The 12,154-nt window shown below is 40.5% G+C and overlaps 1 protein-coding gene and 1 long non-coding RNA gene across 5 annotated transcripts in view; one reads left to right on the forward strand and one right to left on the reverse strand.

The window, feature by feature from the left end:
- LOC132538653 (uncharacterized) overlaps window positions 1–12,154 on the reverse strand; it is a 60,774-nt gene that overhangs the window by 35,927 nt on the left and 12,693 nt on the right. The gene's annotated exons all lie outside the window — the stretch shown is intronic.
- The window catches only part of ADAMTS20 (ADAM metallopeptidase with thrombospondin type 1 motif 20), a 139,839-nt gene that overhangs the window by 1,782 nt on the left and 125,903 nt on the right, over window positions 1–12,154 (forward strand). The window lies entirely within an intron of this gene.

The following is a 12,154-nucleotide window of genomic DNA, read 5'->3' on the forward strand; positions in this document are numbered from 1 at the left end:
GGAGACTTGGAAGAGGTAGCCGTGTGTGGCTGGCTGTAACTAGGTGAGTTCTAAGGGAGAGAAATGTGGCTGTTGCTTGATTCAATTCCACTCTTTTCCCACCCCCGGTGGAGGCAGCAGACCCCAGATCCACTAAATGTACTGAAACTTGTTCCTTGAGTTTAGAATGACAGGAGAAAAAAAGAAAAGAATGAAGGTGTCTATTAAAGCAAAATATTTGGACAAGGGCAAATTAGTGTTGGTGGTAATATGTGGGGGTTCAGAATAGGGAGGGGCTGGGGTGAGAACTGGTGAGAGTGATGAGAATAAAAGACGGTTAGAACCTCTCTATGGAGAGAGAACATGAAATAAGAGTTGAGGTGGTGCAGTGGATAAAACATTGGGTTCTCAAGCATGAGGTCCTGAGTTCAATCCCTGGCAGCACATGTACCAGAGTGATGGCTGGTTCTTTCTCTCCTATCTTTCTCATGAATAAATAAATAAATAAATTCTTAAAAAAAAAGAGTTGAACTGTTTTATTTGCCTCTCTTTTAGAAACATATTCTAAAACACCTTTTAAAAGATGTATTTATTTAATCATTTTGATTTAAATGCTTTTTTATTAATTTTTAATATTTATTCCCTTTTGTCCTTGTTGTTTTATTGTTGTAGTTATTATTGTTGTCGTCATTGTTGGATAGGACAGAGAGAAATGGAGAGAGGAGGGGAAGACAGAGAGAGGGAGAGAAAGATAGACACCTGCAGACCTGCTTCACTGCCTGTGAAGCGACTCCCCTGCAGGTGGGGAGCTGGGAGTTCAAACCTGGATCTTTCCATTGGTCCTTGCGATTTGCATGTCACCTGCACTTAACCTGCTGCGCTACCGCCCGATTTAAATGCTTTTTTTTTAAATTAGTGATTTAATATTTACTGATTGACAAGATTGTGGGATAAGAGGGGTACAATTCCATACAATTCCCACCACCAGAGTTCCATATCCCATCCTTTCCACTGGAAGTTTCCCTATTCTTTGTCCCCCTGGGAGTATGGACCAAAGAGCTTTATGGGGTACAGAGGGTGGGAGGTCTGGCTTCTGTAATTGCTTCTCCACTGGACATAGGCCTTGACAGGTTGATCCATACCCCCAGCCTGTTTCTAAAAAGATGTATTAATGGGGCCGGGGGGTGGGGATGGGGAGAAAACATACCAGACAGAGCATCACTTTGGCATATACAGTACTAGGGATCAAACTTGGGGCCTCATACCACTTTCCTGTTCTGAGATCTACCAAGATCTACCACTGTCCCACCTCTGGGAACAGTAAAAACTTTTTTTCCCCTTTCTCCATCAATCTAGAGAAATCCTGCATTTCTTTTCAGCATATGTAAAAGAACAGACATGTTACTTAGTTGACTTAATTTCTCTAAAACTAATACTAGTCACAATATTACAAAGTCAAAGGGAGGGTTGTGCTTATTTTGTAGTCATTATGGGTATAAAAATCCAATTCTGTGATAAGAAAGTGCCAGTTTTTTGTGATAAGGTTACAGTGTTTTTGGTTTTATCTATAATTTATAATGAAGGGCTTGTCAGCTATCAGAAGTTAGTGGATATAAAGATGTAGTTCCCATCTAAGCTCATGGGAAGTTCTTAACCCTTAGGAACACCTGCTTTACATACATACAAGCACCTTTCATCTGTCATTCCTCCCACACATGTAAGTTTAAGAAGAAACAACAATAATACATTTGGTGATTGGCTTCTGGCACTTCTCCCAAGTTTTCTACCTTTTTGTGGTAGAAATATCATTAGAATATCATTATTCTTGGATGAAGTTAAAACCAAAACCAGTCTCCTCCAGGCCAAATAGAATACTCCCTTTTAGATTGATTGATGTAAGATGCCTTTGGGGGCATGAACACGCATTATGCCTTAGTAAATTTTTCTCCTCATGCTGTCTCTTGAGCTACATTGATATGGAACACATTGAACAGTGTTCTTCTTTTATGCTATAAATAAAGGTGTCTTCAGGAAGACAAAAACCTGCACATCAAAGGACAGAAATAAGTATTTTCAAAATAATGTTTAGTTTTTCTGGAACATTCTAGATTTACTACCACAAATTTGTCATGGTCAGTGTTTCTTGACAACATTCCAGATGGGATGCTTTGGTTCACTTTGATTCGTAAATGTTGGCACAGGTCAGATCATTCAGTATTCCCTCTTTGAAACCAGAAAACAGTTGAAAATGTCTTTGAGGCGTAATAGAAATTTGTCCTTTCCTGACATTGTGTCAGTTTGGATTATTTGAATTATTTTGATTTATGCATGCATATTATCTGCTTAAAGTTTAGGCATTTTCCTTTAGTATGAAAACATTTTTGTGTCTGTGTGACTGAGTTTTCTTCTGAATTTCATTGTATTTATATGGCAGCATTGAGGATGTCAGTCTTGAGACAAGCAGACGATTTCTAGTAATACAGCAAGTAACTGGAGATGCCAGGATATATAGATTTCTTCGTTTAGTGATCATGAATCATATTAAACCCTAACTACTAATGAGAATAGTCTCATTTCACTGATTTTGTTTTCTGTTGTTAGTATTAGCCCTGACGCAGACAGAACTTGGTTATATATATATTTATGATGGTGTATTTGATGTCTGCTTTGACTATCCCAGATTTTCTTTTGAATTATAGTTTCATCAAGTAGCAGATCTGCTGGCAGATATTGGAGTCCGCTAGTCATATCAGGTCTCTTTTTTTAGCCTCAGTTTTTAGATCCTAAAAGAACGATTCCATTGACCATAAATGACAGATGACCACATACAGGTCTGTAAAGTGTTCTGAAGTCTGCCTGTGGGGGAAATCATTCATTTCTTCTGGTACTCATTCTCTCTGCACCTTTGTGACACTGATCATTGCATTCATGTCTAAGAATTTGGGGCCATTATTCTCTGTCCAACTGGGGCCTGCGGGTCTTGGCTCTGACTCATCCCTCCTGCATCCCTCCTGGGGGGGGGGGTTCTCAGTGATAGGTCCCCCTCCCCCACAAAACCCACTTACTTCCTTATTTGGCTGATGCATTGTGCAGGCTTCAGATCCAGGGGTCACTTTGCTTCTTTTATGGGCTGAATCCTCTGTAGCATTTGCAAATCCAAGGGGACTCAGTTCCTTCCCTTTTCCTATGCCAGACTTTACACCTGTTAGTGCCAGAGTGTGGAACCCCCTGGAAATTCCCTCCCAGTCCCACACAGCACATGGCCAGCACTTCTCTTGGCAGCCACTGTCATCTCCTCCACTCTCAATGGAGAACTTAGCATACATGTCTTTTCTTGTCCCTCTTCCATGTTTCTTCTTGGAATCCATGTTTCTTATTGGAATCCTTCCCATCATATTTAGTTGGTGCATTTATTTTCTTCCCATCTTCCCTCTTGAGGTCCCACTTTCTTTTTGAGTTTGCCTTGACACTTCCTTTCTCTGGTGGCTGCTGAGAAATTTGACAGGAATGGAATAGAAATCCAAAATGCTGTATCAAAACACTCCGTGATACATCACCATTGAAACACGGCCATTGATTCTGTTAAGTGATTCATGCTGTGCTAACCCTGTGCATGCCACCTAGTCCTTTAACTTCTGCATGAGTATTTCTCCCCATTTTTAAAAAAAGTATTTATTAATGAGAAAGATATTGGGAGAGAGAAGAGGGAGAGGGAGAGAGAGAGAACACGAACACTAAGCATCACTCTGGTATATGAATTACCAGGAATGGAACTCTGGACCTTATGCTTAAGAATTCAGTGCTTTATCCACTGTACCTCCCTCTGGACTACTTTCTTCAACTTAAAAAATTCTTGGCATTTACATGTTTTTCTTCTTTACTAAACCATTGAACCAGGACTAGTATTGTTTATATATTTTTTTGGTGGTGTTGTGTTATTAGAGAGAAGCGGAGAGTGAAAGAGACCTCAGTACTAAAACTTCCTTGACCCTGACCCAGCTTGAGCCCGGGTCAAGCATGTGGCAAAGCAGCCCCTATCCACATGAGCGCTCTGACAGTCCTTGCTTAGACTTCTCACATATTTTATGCCCAAGAACTGAAAGGTGCTAAGAGTTTACCAGAACATTTCAATTTTTCTTTCTCTGTATTTTTTCTTACTACTTTATTTGCTTTTTCATAATTCTATCATGCCTAACTTGGTATATTTATATATTCCTAAAACTTATAGTAGATAAGAAAATGGAACTCAACCATACTATGCTATTATCAATAAGTAATATAATGACTAATCACACTCTTTTAACCCACTAAGGAACTACTACAGAGTGTCTAGTGCTTCCTCTCCCACTATGTGCGCTTAACCCAGTGTGACACCACCCAAACCCTGTGCTTCCTCTTCCAAAGACACTTCATAAGCCAAACCAACTTGACTGCTTGGACTGATTATTCTTTTTTTTCTTTCCTTTTCCTTTTTTAAAAAAATTATTTATAAAAAGGAAACACTGAAAAAAACCGTAGGATAAGAGGGGTACAACTCCACACAATTCCCACCATCAGAACTCCATATCCCATCCCCTCCCCTGATAGCTTTCCTATTCTTTAACCCACTGGGAGTATGGACCCAAGGTCATTGTGGGATGCAGAAGGTGGAAGGTCTGGCTTCTGTAATTGCTTCCCCACTGAACGTGGGCATTGACAGGTTGATCTATACTCCCAGCCTGTCTCTCTTTTTCCCTAGCAGGGTGGGGCTTTGGGGAAGCGGAGCTCCAGGACACGTTGGTGGAGTTGTCTGTCCAGGGAAGTCTGGTCAGCATGAGGGTGAAGGGTTGACATTCCACGCCTGACGTCTCTGGACACAGTCTGAAGTGAAGCATGCTGAGGTGGTACTCGTTGTGTTGATTAGGTTGGGATCAACGGATGCAATATCATTTGGTATGAATTGAGAGAAGCATGCAGGAAAGTGAGCCCCACCCTAGATGTTCCAGGGCTGGGGGAAATATAGGCCCTATTGAGGAAGTGGGAGGTTCCTACTGTCTTAGGGTTAAGAAGACAATAGATAGTTGTTGCTATAATCACATTCTTTGGAAATTGGGTTTACTTTGGAAAATCGCTTTGTTAGGATTTGCTGTGTCATACATAACATCACCATAATTTATGTCTTTTGGCATGATTTGTATATAGCTGTGCCACCCACCGGTTGCTTCTGTTCTCCCTGGTCTAGGCTTTCAAGAGAGTCAACATATCAAAGTCTCAGCCTATGTATTAAAAAGACTCGGTATCTGCTTTAAAAAGTTTGAGACATACAATCAATTTCCCCCCTCATATTAATTAAATAGTGATTTATATGACTACAAATTAATAGGAGTGTACATGAACACCATTCCCACCACCAAAAGACTGTGTCCCATCCCATCCACCTCCCCCCCCACCCCCTGTAAGCCAAACATCCATCCTCACCCTCACCCCAGGGTTTTTACTTTGGTGCCCTACTCCAAATTCAGTCAAATCCTTTCTGTTCTTCTTTCTCAACTTCTGTTGATGAGTGTGATCATCCCATATTCATCTTTATCTTTCTGACTTACTCACTTAACATAATTCCTTCTAGCTCCATCCAAGATGGGTCAGAGAAGGTGAGTTCATTGTTCTTAATAGCTGTGTAGTACCAATAACGTTTTATTCAGGCAGGAAGTAACTGTGGAAACCATCAGTAACATCTTTATTAATTTGTCAATTCTGGGAAAAGTTTACTTTCTCAGCTGGCCCAGACTAGTGTAGGTCAGATTGTTGCGCCCACTGTCCATATTCATATACACTTGGTGGGGCTTGGTGCCTGCATAGTGAACCCACTATGGCTCCAGGCAGCCATTTTTCTCTCTATCCTTTTGTTGATAGAAACTGAAAGACATTGAGAGGGAGGTGAGGGATAGAAAGGGAGAAAGAGAGACACTTGAAGCACTGCTTCACCACTTGTGAAGCCGCCCTCCTGCAGGAGGGGACCTGGGACTTGAACCCAGGTCCTTGCACATGGTAATGTGTGTGCTCTACCAGGTGCACAACTTTCCTGCCCCTAGCTTAAATATTTAAATTTTATATTAAATTCTTGTATGGATTAGATCCTTTTCTGACCATATCTTAGCTGTGCTCTATTTATTATGCCATTTAGATGGATTTAAACATGGCTTTTAGACGGATTTAAACATAGCTTTATGCTTGTCTTGCTTCAAACGACTATTTCCATAAGCTAGCTGATTCATACTAACATTCAAAGGAAGACACTGTATTTCTTCAAGAAATACTTAAGATTCATCTATTTTGTGCTATCCATAGCTGATTCATACTAACATTCAAAGGAAGACACTGTATTTCTTCAAGAAATACTTAACATTCATCTGTTGTGTGCTATCCACTGTTAGATCTGGCGGTACACTAACACCCTTCCTGTTGGAGCAGTATTAAATTTGCTAAATAAAAGCTTTCTTGAGTTATGCGACTTCGCCATCATAGTAGCAAGATGGGAGAGAAGGTGGACTGGTTCTTGACCATCTCCATTCAAAAGTGACAAAGCACCACGTCTTCTTCTACTTCTTATCCTATTCTACTTTATTTTAAGATCTTATTTATTAAGGAGGAATATAAAACAAAAGAGAGAAAGAGAACCAGAGCATCACTCTGGTACATGTGCTGCCAAAGACTGAACTCGGGACCTCATACTTGAGAGTCCAGTGCTTTATCCACTGTGCCACCTCCTGGACTACAGAAAAACACCACTTCTTTGAATACTCTGTTGATGTGAGCTAGCTGGTGTCTACCTAGATGCAAAGGGCTAGAAAAAGAAGTGCTGAGCTATGTCCAGGGAGAAAAGAGGGGTGTGTTGTGGCTGTGCACTGGCCATCATCAGCAGTCTACTTATCAAATGTCCATTAGATCTTTTCCCGCACACCAGACAGACGCATCTTGTCTTCAAGGAGACAACCCCAGAGGCTCACTGTCTCTGGCTCAGAGACCAGCATCTCTGGATAAGCTGGTCTTCTCCATAAAGTCCAGATGCAGCTTTTTGGTGACTTGGCAAGTGAAAAACCAGTATCTGCTTCTCCCTCTGACCTGATCTACAATCTGAAAAGCGTGACTGCAGCCATCAGCATCACCTGCACAGGAAGACGGGATGTGCCTGACACTTGCTGGTTTATAGCCCTTTTGGTCTCCTGAGGAGAAATTGTGGAGACTCCCTCAATCCCCAACCCTGGCAAGAGGGGAGTTTCTTGATTCATCTTTCCAGGAAGACTTATCAGTCTTCTGCCCCTTGAAATGGTCTTGCTGATTTCCCTTCAAGGCACATCTGGGGAGAATACTGGCTGTGGGGGATTCAGGATGCTGGGGCAATTCTCAGGGTCTTAGGATGTCTGACAACAAAAGTAGTCAAGGTTTCTTTCGTCCGAACCTGTGGTTTCTTTGACAGTCTAATCCTTCAGAAACTCCTGTTGGCAGATTGGGTTTTGATAATTGCTTTAAGTTCATTTCCTGTGATAGTTGCCAAAGCCTAAAAGGCATTTATGTTAAATCCGTGAATGCCAAAACTCTATTATGAAGGAAAACAAAATATTGGATTCATGCCTTACTGATCAGCCAAATGAAATTCCAGCTATATTAAAGAAGTATCACAAAATCACAATACATTGTGACCTTTAGGTAGGAAATATTAAGCGTAACAACAAATGAGAAAAGTGGGTGTGTTTGTCCGAATACTAAATAATACCATGTGTCAGTAATTGTAAATAAATCGAGAGATACTTGGGCAGACTAGCAAAGCAGAGATTCATTTTTTAGCTTCTACTCTAGGACAAAGGGATATTTTTGGCTGATGAAATGCATGAGGAGGTATCCTAAGGATTTCTGGGAGAAGTAGCTCTTTCCCTGTTAAAAGTTCTAGGTGCAGGATCCGCGGAATAGCTCACTTGGATGATGTGCTGCTTTGCCAGGTGGGTGACCCAGGTTTGAACCTGGCCCTCACCACATTGAAGGAAGCTTTGGTGCTGTGGTCCCTTTCACATTCTCTCTCCTTTCTTTCTCTGTCTCTCTAAAAAAAAAAAAAAAAGTGACCGGTACCTCTGGAGTTGCCCCCTTTCTCTTATCATCCAGCCTCATGGCTTAGCTATACTTACTTACCCTCCTACCAGAAGGGAAAGAAAAGCCAAGAGAATAATAGCTGGCATTCACTCCAATGACTTTGGACTGTTGAATCAATGCCAAAAATAACTGACCTCCAGACTTCTTGTGACATAATTAAAATACAATCTTTGCTTATTTTACCATTGTGAAAGAAAAAAAAAAACTGCAGGAGAGGGCCATGTTACTTTTGAATATCCTGCTCCCTCCTATGCCAGGGGTTGGAAAAAACCATGCCAGGTAAAAAAAAAAAACCATGCCAGGTAAAGGGTTTGCAACCCATTCATGTGCATGACTTAATGTGAGAACATTCGCGATGTCATGGAATGTGACCAGATGGCCTCACGTAAGATCATGCCAAAAGATGCACAGATGATGGCATAAGTCACAGATGACACATGGAGATGACAGAATAGGAGCCAAGAGTGATAAGTCAAATGTCAGATGTTCTCTTCTGGTATATAACCATGATTTTAGATAATGTAAAAATTTATCCAAGCCATACTGAAAAAGATATTAACGCAGATGTTGTACAGTGGATAACTAATGTCTTTCTAGCCAGTATTTCAATATGTTTCTTCCCTGAAAGATATTTTTTAATTGGATGTGCAAGGCTAAGACATCAAGTCCTTTTTCCAATAGTCAAACCATATCCAGGTCTTAGATTCTACCTGATAGACCTTTCTTGACTATTTCAAACTATACATTCAAATATTTACAAGAAGAGGCTTTACTTTTGTGTGAAGAATAGCAGATTCATGGTTATGTGCTGGTTTGGTCACTAGAAGACTAACCCCCTCACAAGACATGTCTCATTCAGCTAAAGTAAGAAGCCTAATGTCTCTTCGAGGGCAAAAGGTTTATGGTTCACATACCCCATTTCTAAGTCTCAGCTGTAAAAACATCCATTCATGCAACACCAGCGGTTCAGAATGTACCCCTATATCCATCATCATCTGGGGTTCAGAAACAGATGTGATGCCTCCACCTGGTCCTGCCACTGACTCAGCAAATGCAGTGGTAAGCAGTGAAGAGGCTGGTGCTGATGCTGACTGGGCTCTCTTGCCATCTCGCCTTCATACCTGTAACACGTAGCCTTGGGTTTGTGTTCAGTACTGGATGTTCTCAAGTTCTGTTGGTGACAATTTAAATCCCATTGAACGAGTAAAGAGATACACTAGAGAAATATAATAGTAGATGATTGTACATGTCTGTGTCCTCTTTGACTTATTTTTGTCACTGCCTTCACCTGTTTGGAGTGACTTTTTTTTCAGATTGAAAGAGAGAGACAGAGACACAGAGAGGAGAAAGACACGACAGCACTGAAGCTCCCCCATTGTGATGGGAACTGGACTTGAACTGGGCTGTGTGCTTGCAAAGGAGGTGTCTTCCCACGGGAGGATCATCAGCCACCCTCCTTTTTTTGTTACATTATGTTGTGAACATATTTCTTCTTGCATGCCGGAGAGCTGGAGGAATGCTCCTAGAGTAGAGGAGAAGAAACCTTGAGATGAGTTTTCTGCTTCTGGAGTCAATTGTATTTTCATACTTTTGGAGCATTTATTCAACATGTGCTGGTGTAGCTAAAACCCTTCCCTAGACATGCTCAGCGGTGTGATATGAGACAAGAAGGGAAAACTTCTTTTTATCACTTTATTGTAGGGGTTGGTGGGGTTAATGACTTAGAGTACAGTTACATGACAATGGTACATTTTCTTTTTCTTTGTTTTGTTTTATAATCGTTTTCAGATTTTATTTATTAATAAGAAAGATAGGAGAAGAGAGAGGAGGAACCAGACATCACTCTGGTACATGTGCTGCCAGGAGTTGAACTCAGAACCTCATGCTTCAGAGTCCTAACAATTTATCTACTGTGCTAGCTCCTGGACCACACCATGGGTACAATTTCTCATGTACCCATAATAGGTGTCTGTAAAACACTCACCCTGCAACCTAGGTCCTTTTCCGCCATGGTGCACCCTAAGACCCCCTTTACCCCCTCCCTCCCCTCCTTCCCCAGAGTCCTTTGCTTTGGTCCAATACACCCCGCCCAGTCCAAATTTCACTTTGTGTTTTCTCTTGCTGTCTTTGTTTCAAAAGTTTCATGTAGGAGTGAGATCATCTGGTGTGTGTCTTTCTCATTTTGATTCATCTCGTTTAACATGAGGAGGGGGAACTTTTTGAATTGAACAGAGTATCTCAAAGTAAAAATGTATCTTCCTAGATTATTATGATTATAAAAATGTGGCCATAACATCTGTGTCTTTAGTGGAGAATTTTCATCCTATTTCAGAATATGTTCTCTTTGAAAAGTGATTGAAACCATCTTGACACACTTTGTCTTTCTCAGAAAAGTAGATAAAATTAATTGTTATGTTTTACAAGACACAGAGCTGACAGCCTGAGATATAATGTGACTTCTCCACATTCTCATTCTCATGAGTACAAACTTAGAACTCCCATTCAAACTTTCTTATTATATATATTCATACTGATTCTCATTGTGGGATTTAGGATTGAAGACTGGAGATGTCTTAGTCTTAAGTGAAAATCCAATTTTATGAATATCTGGGAATAATTTATTACCAGAATAATTTCTCAGTACAGGCTCTAATTACCTTCTTCAATAATACCCTGGTTTTGAATGTTTTTTTTTGTTTGTTTGTTTGCCAATGCTAATTTGCTCACTAAACAAGTTAGGGAAGAAACCCAAATGGCTTCTATTTTGTGGCTGCTGTCTTAATGAAATTTGAAGATGCATTGTTGGTTGAGACTATAGTGCATGTTTGCTATATACCCTGAGGGGAAATATGTGGATGATTGTGACGAGACTGAAATAAGAACATTTTTGAAAAACAACTGTGTAAAATCCCCATAACATATAAAAATTTTGTCCTGTGAGAGTCAGTTGGAAGCAGTTGTATAATCATTCACTACCTTTCAAAACAACTTGGCAAGTAGAAGATTGTTGCTTCAAGTAATTGGGAAACCCTTGCCCAAGTGGAAGCTAGTTTTGCTGCTTTTAATAGTCATCTTTAGAATGTATTTGGAATCTGGTTGGCATTTCTCGTGAATCAAATTGCAGGTTAGGCTGCTGAAAATACATCATACTCTCAATACGATTCAAGGCAGCACCTGTTACGTTCTCCAGCCTTGCCACGTTCTTTTCCCTAGTTTTTTTTTTTTTTTGGTGCTTCCTTCAGAACCCTAGTTGTTGTTGTTATTATTTACTATTACTACTATACTTTATTTGCACAGAAAGCCTTCCGCAATGGTGTGGATTATATATATATATATAAAAAAAAATTGGTGGAAGTGAAATACCTGTCAGGTTTTTCATTGGTCAATACAAGGAAATCACTTAGAAGACAAATTATTTTCAATTAGTTTTCAAGCTTGTTATTTTACAGCAAAGGTATTATTACTGAAATAATTGAGCTGGAAAGACAGTGTTTTCAGAGTGTTTCAAGCATGACTTAGACGAAGGGGCGGACAGACTGTGAGTCAAAGTATATATACTTTCCACAGGGGGATGCAGGTTGGGTCGCAGACAGCTGTATTAGGACAGTCTGGTGGAAGTACTTCATGATCAGGTCTCAAGGTCTAGGGGCTGGACAGCGGTGTACCTGGTTGGACACGTGTATTACCACGCCAAGGACCCTGGTTCAAACCCAGGTCCCCACTTGCAGGGGAAAAGCTTCATGAGTGCAGGAGCAAAGTTGCAGGTGTCTTTCTCTCCTCCCACGCCTCCCTCTCAATTTCTGTTTCTATCCAAAATAAATGAATAAAATAACATCTCAATACGATGTTATTTAAATTTATTTAAATTTAAATATCTCCAATATTCTTGGAGAGGGGGAAATGAGATGTGATTCAAAGTAGTTTCATAGATGCACTTAGGTATCAAGTGGCCTCCTTTCTGTTTGTATCTTTTACCAAGAGTCTGCCACGTTTCCCCTTTGCGGCACTCCTCTACCCCCAAAAGGCAGAAAAGTGATTTTTCATGGATTCC

Source organism: Erinaceus europaeus, chromosome 5, assembly GCF_950295315.1.
Source record: "Erinaceus europaeus chromosome 5, mEriEur2.1, whole genome shotgun sequence".
NCBI classification, from domain to species: domain Eukaryota; kingdom Metazoa; phylum Chordata; class Mammalia; order Eulipotyphla; family Erinaceidae; genus Erinaceus; species Erinaceus europaeus.